The sequence below is a fragment of the Diabrotica undecimpunctata genome, chromosome 2 (genome assembly GCF_040954645.1).
Source record: "Diabrotica undecimpunctata isolate CICGRU chromosome 2, icDiaUnde3, whole genome shotgun sequence".
NCBI lineage: Eukaryota > Metazoa > Arthropoda > Insecta > Coleoptera > Chrysomelidae > Diabrotica > Diabrotica undecimpunctata.
The window spans coordinates 16,724,903-16,738,835 of record NC_092804.1 but is presented as its reverse complement, the minus strand read 5'-3'; the positions used below and the strand labels follow the sequence as shown (position 1 = coordinate 16,738,835).

The window sequence follows — 13,933 nt, the reverse complement described above, 5'->3', positions numbered from 1 at the left end:
TTATATATAAAGATATATAGGCCAATTAAGTTTTTACTCAATACAACTATATAGATGGGTTTGACAGTTAAAATGTGTAGTATGAGATATTACAAAAAGACTCTCATCTAGGGATTCATCAATTTTTTAGTGGAAATATTTTTAAATAAACAATCAAAACGCCAAATTTATTATTTTGATCATAACTTAAAAACTTAGAGAGTTCTCTAAAAGTCTATTTAGAGATTTGATATCAACACACAACTTTTTCAAAAAAAGATACACAAAATGAGATATACTAAATTACAATCGGAAGATAAACAAAAAAATAATTGCAAAATAAGAAACAAAATCGATGTTTTTGAATATTGGTAATAACTTTTTTATTATTTGTTTAAATTTGTGTAAATGTACATGAACTTGAGGATGTTATGGTATTTGAATTGTGTGCAAAATATGGGCCAGATCGTTTAAACAGTTTTTGCAGAATTTAATTTGTTTATAAGATTTTTTTGCATAATGAGTTAATTTCTAAAACTCTTCCAGATAACTTGACTGTATAGATCTCAATAATCTGGAGCTTATTTTCTTCTTTAAGACGTATACGAATAACCTATGGAAAAAAAGTTTAAATAATTATATTTATGTACACAAAATGATTTAATAATAAATAGCACTTTTTAAGCTTATAAACGATAAGACGATACGGTTTTGATTGCTGATAATGCGGAGGATCTGCAAACATTAATAGACCGTGTAGTGGAAGCCTTTGACAGAAGACCAAAATTCTTGTAAGTAAAAACGACGTAATACAGCACCAATTCACAGCTAATAATGAACCCTTGAAAATAATCGACAAAATTACATACCTTGGATGCAGCCTAAATAAGGAATGGGACCACCCACAGGAAATAAGATGTCGTATAGAAAAGGCGAGAGCTGTCTTCAATCGCCTCAGGAAGATTTTATGTAATATGCACCTGAACATTGATATAAGAACACGAGTCTTGAGATGCTATGTATTTTCTACCCTTTTATATGGAGTCGAAGCCTGGACCTTGACGGAGTCAACATCCAAACGATTAGAAGTCTTCGAAATGTAGTGCTACCGCCACATGCTCAGAATTTCCTATATCCATCATGTTACAAACAACACCGTGATCCAACGTATGAATAAAGATCTGGAAATTATTCGTATCCTAAAAATCAGAAAGATGACATACTTAGGGCATGTGATGCGCAATGAGAAGTATCAACTAATTCAACTAATTTTACAAAGCAAGATAGAAGGCAAAAGATCTCAAGGGCGCAGAAGGACATCGTGGTTGAAGAACATCATACAGTGGGCAGGAATGACTACCATACATCTATTTAGAGCAGCTGTCATAAAGTTGTATGGATCAAGGTGATTGCCAACATCCACAGAGGATAGGCACCAAAAGAAGAAGAAGAAGCTTATAAACATTTAGAATAATTCCGCAGAATTTAGTTCACAACTTTTAAAACCAAAAAAAATGTTCTATGGCCCTTAGAAGCCAAGATGGAATTTTTTTTTAAATCACTGTTACGTTAATAATTGACAACATTAAGATCAGAAATTAACCAATCTTTTATAAGAAAAGTCAAAGTTTTTCAGAAAACTTTTAGCAAACAAAATAAAGGGCTAGGAAAAATGACATGACCAAATTTGCTATTTCTTTTTTAAACTGCAGTACAACGTTAAAATAATAACATTTATCTTATATTTTTCTCATCTTTTTCATTCTACTGAACACTCTCATCCCTCTGACGTTAGGGGAGGCTTTTTTATACATCTACAGAGGCCCAACGCTATCTAGCCATCCAAATCTGCCATGAATTAGTAGTAGTAATTACAAATTCTTTAAATAGGTGAGGATACCATGCCATAGTCTCCGTAATGAACGCACGTGGGTCGCTCGAGAGAAACTGTACTCGTACTTTGTAATATAAACATCTCTACAAAAAAATAGCTTCTGCATGTCTCGTAAATTATTGTTTATTTTATCGTTTTATAAATTATTGTTTAAATTATCATTATTCTTTCTAGAATAATAATTTATCATTTAATAACAAAACTATACATCATCGTTTTCTTCATCACCATCATCATTTGCATTGTAAATGTTTTAGCACGATTTTTTTTGTTGTATTTGCAAAATGATCAACATTTAACTCCTGAAGAAATGCACATACATACACTTCTTATACATGCAGTATCTGTATAATTTGGTACTCATTCATACACTGGCGGTAAAAGTATTTCAATTTTCTTGGACATTAATTTTCTATTTATACAATATCTTCGGGATTCAAGAACTGAGCAATTTGTAAGAGTATGTACAATATAAATTGCTCGTAATATGTGTAATGAAATAGAGTTGGACGTAGTAGTATCAAATTCCTGGACAAAAATCAACTAATAAACAAAATATAAATGTTAAATGTTTTGATTATGTTAAATGTTAACTATATTATTTGTAATTTATATTATATTAACATGTAAACAGTAACTCGTACTAATGGCCATAGACATTGGGTCACATGCACGTTAATTTAAATAAAAAAAACTAACATTAATAAAAAGCAGTCCACTAAATATAATTCATATAGTGCAAATTAGCTAAAATAAAAACTAAACCGTGTACGAGCCCCTTCCCATATCAGTTGGCCCACCTATGGAATTTGCAGTTAAGTTGATTACCATAAACAAATTATACTCTGCATGTTTTTATAAGTTCCCATATTAGCTAATATGCCATTTTTATTAATATTTATTAAAAACATTACCCTTATGGTTTGTTATTTATTTTCAACAATAAAAAAAATTTCACTAAACCCTGGTTAAGCATTCACTTATGTCAATAAACGTTGATTTTTTTCATAATAACGTTAAATCCAGAGAAAGCTATGAAAAAATGACATCAAAACAATAATATTGTCAGTTAAAGTCAAATAAATTTTGTAGTATTGTAAAGCTTTTTGCCGTTTGTGGAATGTACAATGGGTCGAGGTAAAGTTATCGATGAGAAAATGTGTTCAATCATTATTAGATTTTTTGGTTTTGGAAAATCCAATTCGGAAATCGCGAATATGTAATTGTCACGCTATAGTGTAAGAAATATAGTCAGAAGATACAAAAATACAGGTTCGGTCGTCACAAAATATAGAAATGTACGAAAAAGTAAAATACCCGAAGCATATCGAAGGGCAATAAGACGCATTATAGTGAAAAATCGACGAGCTAATTATATGAAGTTAAGCGTTTTATAGAGTGACGTTATTGGAAGACACGTTTCTAGATCAACATGTCACCGAGAGGTCCAAAAAAATGGATTTGGTACTTACAAATTAAGTTTGATAGTTAAAAAAGTTAGTACGAATTGTTTTTAAAAAATTTCATTTTATTTTAGGCTAAGGAAAAGCCACTTTTAACATTGCAATAAAAGAAAAATCGACTAAGATGGTCAAAAGAGCATAAAGATTGGACTCAGTCGCAATGGGATTCAATATCATGGAGTGATGAGTCCAGATTTGATGTGTGTATGTTGGAGACAGTAGGGGTCGCATCATTCGTAGGAAAAATTAAGCTTTCCATCATGGCTGTCTGAAGAGAAAAGTCAAATTTCCTGCATCTGTGATGATCTGGGGCAGCAACAGTCCCGACTTGCCCCCGATAGAGACTTTGTGGCGCGAAATGAAAAAAGCTTTGAGAAAACATCCTGCCAGGTTCGTCAACGAATTAAAGGAAAAATTGTAAGAAATATGGGATTCGTTTACATTAGAATTTTGTCAGAACTTGGTAAAAACTATGCCTCGAAGAATTGTGGATGTCATTAAAAATAAAGGGGATTTAAGTAACTCTGTTAACTAATTAACTTTGTTAATATTACATATTCTATGCGTTTTTTTAAATTTATTATTATTAATTATTATTTTGTTTAATCAATAGTTTTCATTACGTTATAAAATATTCTATATTCTAAAATTTACACTGCGCTTTGGGCCAACTGATATGGGAAGGGGCTCGTATTATATATTTCATTTGCTGTAATATTTTTAAACAAGTGGTAATTTACATTACCACAATTAATGAAAAATTTGAGATTTTCGAGACACTCAAAAGTTATTTTTTGTTTCGTAGAGATATTAATATTAAAAAGAGCGAGTACAGTTGCGCTCGAACGACGCGACGGGTGCGAGTTAAAGCGCATCAGCTGGATCAATTTCAAATTACTATATTTTAGCGAAAACTGCATCAAACTGAGTTTAGTAAAGCTCGAAATGTTCGTTTTTCATTCCACTCAGACCACATTAACATGATACTAAATTTGTTGATCTCGCACCACCAAAAAATCGTTGAAATAAACAAATTCGACTGTTTTTTATACCTGAATTGTATACTTTATACTTATAAAGCTATCGGAAGCATTATAGAAAAAGGGTAATACATTTTTTCGGTAAAAAACTTACTTGTATACACTTTTTAATTTTTTTTTAAAACTACACATATAAATATTTACATAAAGTCTGATCGATTCGTAATAAATTTGTAATGTAGAAGAAAAAATATAAAAACTGTTTGTGAGCTACTCTATATAAATATTTAAATGTTTGTAAATTACACGAATTACACTCTAGGCAATATTCCAAAGGTAATTTATATTTAAATGGGAATAAGCCACAATTAAAGGTTAAAATACGTTTATTGACGTTTCAATTTCCACTTCGGAAATCGTTCTCAAAATACAAACATTAGTAAATTAAACAAATTTTGTTTTTTGTTACTTAGTGAAAAATTCTTCTAATAATTTAATTTTATCTGACTCATCTATATTGACAATTCAGACATACCTTATACATTTTAAAGTAGAAGACTTTAAAATGATATTGCCAATATTGTTGAGTTGCGTTCCTGGGACGACTTTACTTATAAGATAGTTCATTCGATTACATGAAATCAACTTTAACTTGAGAATATCCGTCAGAAAAGATCATAACATGTAATTCGTCTTTAAAAAGACAAATACATGCCATGATGACAGTAAAATTCTCCTGTTAGTGATTCCATAGTAAATTATGATGGAAAAACCAGGAAAAAAACCTCATAATACTATCCCGACATGGTAAGTATTTGATCGTGCATTTAGTTTACCTTCAATAAACACCAAATTCCGATTTTATATGTTTGTTATTTAAAAAACATAAATGATGTATTCTCTATATGTTACTGACTTACCAATACTGGTATTTTCCTTTTAATAACTTCCTCTTTCAATATGGGTAACCAGATCCTAATACATTCTGCCGAGGAATTCGCGACACAATTGGTCTCATTTAGCATAATTAGAGCCGCTTCTTTGATTTTTCTCTTTTTACCATCCGTTTTTTTTAGGACTATATTTGAATCATTCCATTGAACCCTATGTTCATTATCCCATGCGTATTTACAGATTTGAGATCTATCAAATTCTCTATTTTTAATATAGGATTGATGTTCACTTATTCTAACATTTAATGGTCTTGATGTTTCACCTAAATAAAACTGATCGCATTCACAAGGTATTTTATAAATGCAATTCTTTGTCCTTTCTTGTTCATTGTTAGGTTTGGTTTTGGACAAGATAGATCTCAACGTGTTTGTTATTTTGAATGTTGTTGAAATGTTGAATTTATTTCCTATCCTTTTAAGCTTTTCCGATAATCCTTTTATGTATGGTATTGTTATTGTTCTCGTATTATTCCTTGCATATGCTGTAGGATCTCGTTCTAAGTTGTTTTGTTCTATTCGATCGATTGTTGAAAATTCCTTATTTATAAACGATAAAGGATAATCATTTTTTAATAAAACAGATGTTAACAAATGTTTTTCCTCCAAGAACGAATTTTCGTTAGAACAAGTAATTTTGGCTCTATCGTATAAGGATTTAATAATTCCCTTTTTAATATTAATATTGTGATTTGATTTGAAATTTAAATATCTGTTGGTGTGTGTTGGTTTTCTATACACCTGAGTTTCGTATCCAGTATCGTTCTTAGAGATTAAAACATCCAGAAAAGGTAATGTGTTATTATATTCCTTTTCCATGGTAAATGTTATTGTCTCTTCTTTATCGTTTATATCATTTAGGAATGTGTCCAACAACTCTGATCCATGAGGCCATATTGAGAATACATCATCTACATACCTCCACCATACTAAGGGTTTTAAATTTTGTTTAGAAATAATATTTGTTTCAAAATCTTCCATAAATATATCGGCTAATAATGAAGATAAACTACAGTTTACTGCTAGACTAAAATTTTGTTTATAGAATTCATTATTTAGTTGAAAGTATGTATTATCAGTACATAATGTTATTAACTCCATTATAGCTGATATATTTAGTCTTGTTCTAGTTGCCAATGTATCATCACTTTCTAATTTTGTCTTGACTATATTTAAAGTCTTATCTAATGGCACATTCGTAAGTAATAATGAATTCTATAAACAAAGTTTTGGACTAGCAATGGGCTCTAGTTTATCTCCATTATTAGCCGATATATTTATGGAAGATTTTGAAACAAATATTATTTCTAAACAAAATTTAAAACCCTTAGTATGGTGGAGATATGTAGATGATGTATTCTCAATATGGCCTCATGGATCAGAGTTGTTGGACACATTCCTAAATGATATAAACGATAAAGAAGAGACAATAACATTTACCATGGAAAAGGAATATAATAACACATTACCTTTTCTGGATGTTTTAATCTCTAAGAACGATACTGGATACGAAACTCAGGTGTATAGAAAACCAACACACACCAACAGATATTTAAATTTCAAATCAAATCACAATATTAATATTAAAAAGGGAATTATTAAATCCTTATACGATAGAGCCAAAATTACTTGTTCTAACGAAAATTCGTTCTTGGAGGAAAAACATTTGTTAACATCTGTTTTATTAAAAAATAAATATCCTTTATCGTTTATAAATAAGGAATTTTCAACAATCGATCGAATAGAACAAAACAACTTAGAACGAGATTCTACAGCATATGCAAGGAATAATACGAGAACAATAACAATACCATACATAAAAGGATTATCGGAAAAGCTTAAAAGGATAGGAAATAAATTCAACATTTCAACAACATTCAAAACAACAAACACGTTGAGATCTATCTTGTCCAAAACCAAACCTAACAATGAACAAGAAAGGACAAAGAATTGCATTTATAAAATACCTTGTGAATGCGATCAGTTTTATTTAGGTGAAACATCAAGACCATTAAATGTTAGAATAAGTGAACATCAATCCTATATTAAAAATAGAGAATTTGATAGATCTCAAATCTGTAAACACGCATGGGATAATGAACATAGGGTTCAATGGAATGATTCAAATATAGTCCTAAAAGAAACGGATGGTAAAAAGAGAAAAATCAAAGAAGCGGCTCTAATTATGCTAAATGAGACCAATTGTGTCGCGAATTCCTCGGCAGAATGTAGTAGGATCTGGTTACCCATATTGAAAGAGGAAGTTATTAAAAGGAAAATACCAGTATTGGTAAGTCAGTAACATATAGAGAATACATCATTTATGTTTTTTAAATAACAAACATATAAAATCGGAATTTGGTGTTTATTGAAGGTAAACTAAATGCACGATCAAATACTTACCATGTCGGGATAGTATTATGAGGTTTTTTTCCTGGTTTTTCCCTCATAATTTACTATGGAATCACTAACAGGAGAATTTTACTGTCATCATGGCATGTATTTGTCTTTTTAAAGACGAATTACATGGTATGATCTTTTCTGACGGATATTCTCAAGTTAAAGTTGATTTCATGTAATCGAATGAACTATCATATAAGTAAAGTCGTCCCAGGAACGCAACTCAACAATATTGGCAATATCATTTTAAAGTCTTCTACTTTAAAATGTATAAGGTATGTCTGAATTGTCAATATAGATGAGTCAGATAAAATTAAATTATTAGAAGAATTTTTCACTAAGTAACAAAAAACAAAATTTGTTTAATTTACTAATGCTTGTATTTTGAGAACGATTTCCGAAGTGGAAATTGAAACGTCAATAAACGTATTTTAACCTTTAAGTGTTGCTTATTCCCATTTAAATATAAATTAATTTAAAATGCCACAAGAAAATAGCTTCAGAACAATATTCCAAAGGTACTTAACATAATATTTATATTAAAGTACTAGAATGCGCAACTTTTGAGAGTAAATTGCAAATTTTAACCTAATTTGACGATAATGAAACTTTTTTAAAAATATTAAAGTAATACCTTGAATACGTTATTCTTATCACTGAACTGTGGTTAAACCCTTCACGTTTAACAGTTTATATATAGAAACATTTCAAAACTTGTCATTATTTAAGCAGTAATAAATACAAGAAGTGCTGGCCTAATGCGAAACTAACCGGAGTTCGAATCCGCGTACTTACACGCCACACACTCAACAGGTAAAAGATAAGTCGACTGCAGCAGGAATGCGATTCCGATTCTGTAAATGTTAGTGAACTGCCCTCCAGCTCCAGTCACAACTTTGACGAGCCTCCACTTGGTTTCTGTTATGGTGCGTGACGTTTACATGGTCAACTGTTCGTACGCATTCGCTCGTTGCCCTCAAATTTCTTTGACGAATGCGAAAAGACAAACCGCGGAGAAATTGCCCACAAATTGTCTGCCGATAAAGAAAGCGATACGCAAATTATAAATTAGGTCTTGGAAGCCGAGACTGGAGTTTCTGCGGCATTTTTCAGTTTTTAACACGTTGATTGTCGTCACTGCTACGATTAAAAAAGTCATAGGGATATACGGAATCAATAATAAAAACCAATTACTATTTTTATTGGGAATATTCGTCTTTAAAAAGATAACCTCAGGCCATGATGACAGTAGTAAAATTCTCCTGTTAGTGATTACATAGTAAATCATGAGGAAAAAACCAGGAAAAAAACCTCATAATACTATCCCGAAATGGTAAGTATTTGGTCTTACATTTAGTTTATTCTCAATAAACACCAAATTCTGATTTTATATGTATGTTAATTTAAAAACATAAAAATGATGTATCGTCCATAGGTTATTGACTTATTAATAGTGGTATTTTCCTTTTATTAACTTCCTCTTTTAATATGGGTAGTCATTTAGTTAAAAATAATGAATTCTATAAACAAAATTTTGGTCTAGTAATAAGCTCTAGTTTATCTACATTATTAGCCGATATATTTATGGAAGATTATGAAACAAATATTATTTCTAAACAAAATTAAAACCTACAGTATGGTGGAGATATGTATTCTCAATATGGTCTCATGGATCATAGGAGTTGTTGGACCCATTCCTGAATGATATAAACCATAAAGAAGAGACAATATTATTTACAATGGAAATGGAATGTAATAACACACTACCTTTCCTGGATATTTTAATTTCCAAGAACGATACTGGATATGAAGGGTCTCGGCAGAAAACCATGAATGTCACAAAATATTTTATTGAAAAAAATTAATTTTACAGTTAAATACCGTGTAAAAACTAAAATATGTACCTGATATATTATATTCCAAAACATTTATCACTAACATTTACTACTAAAAACTAGCACTTAAAACTAAACCAATGAAACAAACAGTTTTTGTAAAAAATAGGAAAACATCAGTCAGTGTCAATCTTTTATGGAAGAAAATCATGAAAGTCCAGGTGCGTTTCTTTTCTGAGCCAAACGTTTCTTCATTATAACAGGCTACAATTCCTCAAGATTTTAATTATTGACAGTTCCTTTGTTTTTTTTTTTACTTCATTTCATGAGGTATACTCATGTACATTTCTTTTGCTTGTTCGGATTCACAAAGCTTTGACAAAAACATTGTGTCTTTGAACTTGTCCTCGTTAATAGCAATAAAGTTGAAGTATGATTGCATGGGTAGTTCAAATTCCGAAGGTGACAATTTATGCGACTTTTTAGCTTGAACGGAAGAACGGATGGGGTCCTCAAGTTTGCTACCATTATATGAATCTCGGTGAAATACAGTGCGAACATGAGTATTAACACGCATCACCTCTTTAATTTTTTTCATAGCAAAAGGAGCTTTTTTGACATTTATCTATCGTTAAAAAATTCAGTCCATCCCTTGATGAAACACTGAGATACTGAAATTACATTAAATGGAGCAGGCTTTGTGCGAGAAGCTATAATATTTTTCTCCCAATCAGCAGGCGTTTCCATTCTTTTTTTTAAGGAAAATAAGGCACATATTTTTATCGCACTCAAGGTACGAATGGCCTCTAACGGGATATGTTATTGTAATGGATTCAAGACGTTTTACTACTGATACCATGTAATGAATAAACCTTACCAGTGTATAGTTTTTGTTTTGTCCACCTGCTCCGTCACAGAAAATATGTAGATGTTGGAGACAAATCATAATAAAATCGAAAAGAAACGAACACACTTCATCTGATCCCTTTTAGCAATAAACTCTGGATATGTATAAAAATAAGAATCAGCGTTTGATAACACTTGGATGTTAAAAGAGTAAATCGAGAGCTGTCGGCGGTAATATACATCATTGGGGAAGATATTCGGCAAGGAAATATTTTTTTGGTCCATAGATATAGATTCATAATTGTTTTCTATTCGTGCCCTTCTTTTGCTTTCCTTTTTCCTGTCATAAAACGCTTGAGCCCTACGAAGATGAAGCTCTCTAAGTGCTTTTAATTTAGTTATTTCAGTACGTCCACTTTTCTGGTCTGTTTCAGCTGCGTAATATTATATTTTTGTCTAAAAATTTCTCTGTAACTTTGATAAGAAATTTTAACTTTCTGATATTTTTCTATAAACAGAGAAAACATTTTTATTATATCTAAAGTTTCAGGCAGGTAGGTTTTACCTTTATTATCAAGTAAGCTATAGTGACTACTTCTTGATTTAAATGACTTGATATTCTCGTGAACACTATTAACACTACTCGGCTTCAGTTTGTTATAATTTATTCTGCCCCTTTTATCTTTATTAGCCGTTCCAGACTGCTTTAACTCTTTCTGTAGATGTTGAAGTTTTGCCCCTGTAATACCATAAACTGTATGAAAAAACTTGGCACAACCTTGTACTTCTTCGTAATGTTTTTTCTCATCCTCAGCATTAGCAATTGACCATGGCTGAACTCTGACCCTGTACATATAGGCTGCATCATGGTATATTGCATCATGTACATTTTTGGCCCTAGATCGCCCCCTCTGTACGTTTACTAATGATATAAGAGAACACAAATACGCATTTTGTTCATTATGACATATCAATGAATTAAAATGATTTAAAATTCTTTGTCTATTCATTTCATTTACTGTGTGACGACACTTCAAGCGTTTGCATTTGCAGAAGTCACCAAACTCATGTGACTGAAGCTTCATTTTTTTTCATGACTTCGTATAACCTGCCCATTTTCACTCTCTTTTTAGTGGATATGTTTCCACTATCTGCCATAATTGTTTTAAATAAATTAACTAACCAAACAGAATTGCACAAGCACGTGGTTATAACGATGTATTTACTACACTGACACGACCGTTTGCAAGACAAGAATGCCAATTACATTTTCTGGCGCTGCTGAGTGGACATTCAGTGTTTCAGCCGTTTACGCGCGGACATGCACTGTTTTCTACCGATATAGGGTATTTAAAAACTGTAATAAGTCGTGACACGCACTGTTTTCTTCCTTATTTAAAATGTCCAAACATAGATATTAACAAAACTTACTAGATGGCGAACTTAACTCAATTTTAGTTAATTTGTGACATTCATGGTTTTCTCCCGATACCCTTCATATGAGACTCAGGTGTATAGAAAAAAGGGAATCATTAAATTCTTATAGGATAGAACCAAAATTACTTGTTCTAACGAAAATTCATTCTTAGGGGAGAAACATTTGTTAACGTATGTTTTATTAAAAAATGATTAACCTTTATCGTTTATAAATAAGGAATTTTCAACAATCGACCAAAATGGAACAGAACAACTTAGAACGAGATCCTGCAGCATACACAAGGAATAATACGAGGAAAATAACAATACCATACATAAAATGATTATCAGAAAAACTTAAAAAGATAGGAAATCAATTCAACATTTCAACAACATTCAAAACATCAAACACATTGAGATCTATTTTATCTAAAACTACACCTAACAATGAACAAGAAAGAACAAAGAATTGTATTTATATAATGCCTTCATTCACTATAAAACCAATAAATGTTAGAATAGATGAACATCAATCTTCTATTATAAATAGAAAATTTGATAGATCTCAAATATGTAAACACACATGGAATGAACATAGGGTTCAATGGAACTATTCAAGTATAGAACGCTTTAGAACAATAATTTACAAGGAAACGAGAAGTGCATCATGGTAACGTTCATGTAAATTGCATTTAGAAATTGACAACTTAAAATAACTAATAGATAAGTGAAGTGTATAGACTCGATTAATACTTGAAAAATTATTCATTTTAGAGCCAATCACTTACTTGTTTTTTTTTTTATAAAAAAAATGTTTAAGGTGAACCACCCTTACCCCTTAGGGGTATGAAAAATAGATTACAACCCATTTTCAGACATACCGAATACACATATAAAATATCATAAAAATTGGTCCAGCCGTTTCGGTGGAGTATGGCGACTAACATTGTAACACGAGAAATATAAGTGTGTGTGTGTGTGTGAATGTGTGTGTGTGTGTGTGTGTGTTTGTGTGTAATTAAGAATAACCAATATTTATTCTCGAATATACCAATTTACAATAGTTTATACAAAAGTTATCGAGTAGAAAAGTTTTGTTTTTAATCCAAATTGCAAATAAATATAGCTTAAATTAAATAACAGGTATATATTTAACTAATACACTCCTGGCAGCTGCCAGATTTGTCTCGAATTGCATGCAAGAATTATCGATATGTCTAAAACACTACGTAACGATTGAAAGAAGGCTCTGAGAAGAACCATAGACACCAGTGCAGGAAGATGAGTTGGGTTACCCTTCACCAAAGTGAGGGACTGACATGACGTCGGCATGTAGCTCTCCTCAATTTAATGTACTTTTTAAGGTACGCATACAAACGATAAATTCCCTAAAATTTGCAAAAAAAATTCCATCTACTTGAATAACTTTAATCAATACTAATGTAATCTGAATTTTTTCAATTATTACAAAACATTTATATCATTTTTTGAATATACACCTATATAGTAAGTAATCAACTTACATTATTTATTAGTCACTAAATTAATTGTTGACACTTTCTGCCGCCTAAGTAATTTACTTTTTATATATAGATAAGATAGTGGAATAGTTCTCAATATCCTTAAGAATCATTGTCTTTGAATGAAGTAATCAAATTAAAATTTTCCTCTGAATGCAAAAGGTGTGAAACCACTCGTCGAGATCATGCATAAGATATAGATATAAGTCTAGCCATATTCCTAGGAAAACAACTAGACTAAGTGCAACAATAAGTAGTGTAAAAAATATATAGAAATCTATCAATATTGGTTTAAAGTAAGTTTATTTTTGAAGAAACAAAGAACAAAGAATTGTATTTATAAAATACCTTGTGAATGTGACCATTTTTATTTGGGTGAAACATTAAGACCATTAAATGTTAGAATAAATGAAAATCAATCTTATATTAAAAATAAAGAATTTAATAGATCTCAAATTTGCAAACATAAATGGAAAAATGAACTTTTTTCGGTATCTCCTATAATAACAAATATACCGGACTTTGTCACAAAAGTTGATCACCCTGTAGATATATATATATATATATATATATATATATAATGTTCGGAAAGATTTCCGCGGTTAGTACAATTAAACCTAGAGCTAAGATTAATACTATTATAAAAATTA

General features: G+C 30.7%; 1 protein-coding gene across 2 annotated transcripts in view; it reads right to left on the bottom strand.

Moving 5' to 3' along the window:
• The window catches only part of LOC140434255 (facilitated trehalose transporter Tret1-like), an 81,866-nt gene extending 73,272 nt beyond the window's left edge, over window positions 1–8,594 (bottom strand). The window contains exon 1 of one of the 2 annotated variants that reach the window (XM_072522371.1): window positions 8,462–8,594. The gene's annotated coding sequence lies outside the window, so the exon portion shown is untranslated. Of the gene's footprint in view, window positions 1–8,300 lie in introns of both variants that reach the window. The other variant, XM_072522370.1, reaches the window with a different exon arrangement.
• Between the last annotated feature and the right edge of the window lie 5,339 nt (window positions 8,595–13,933).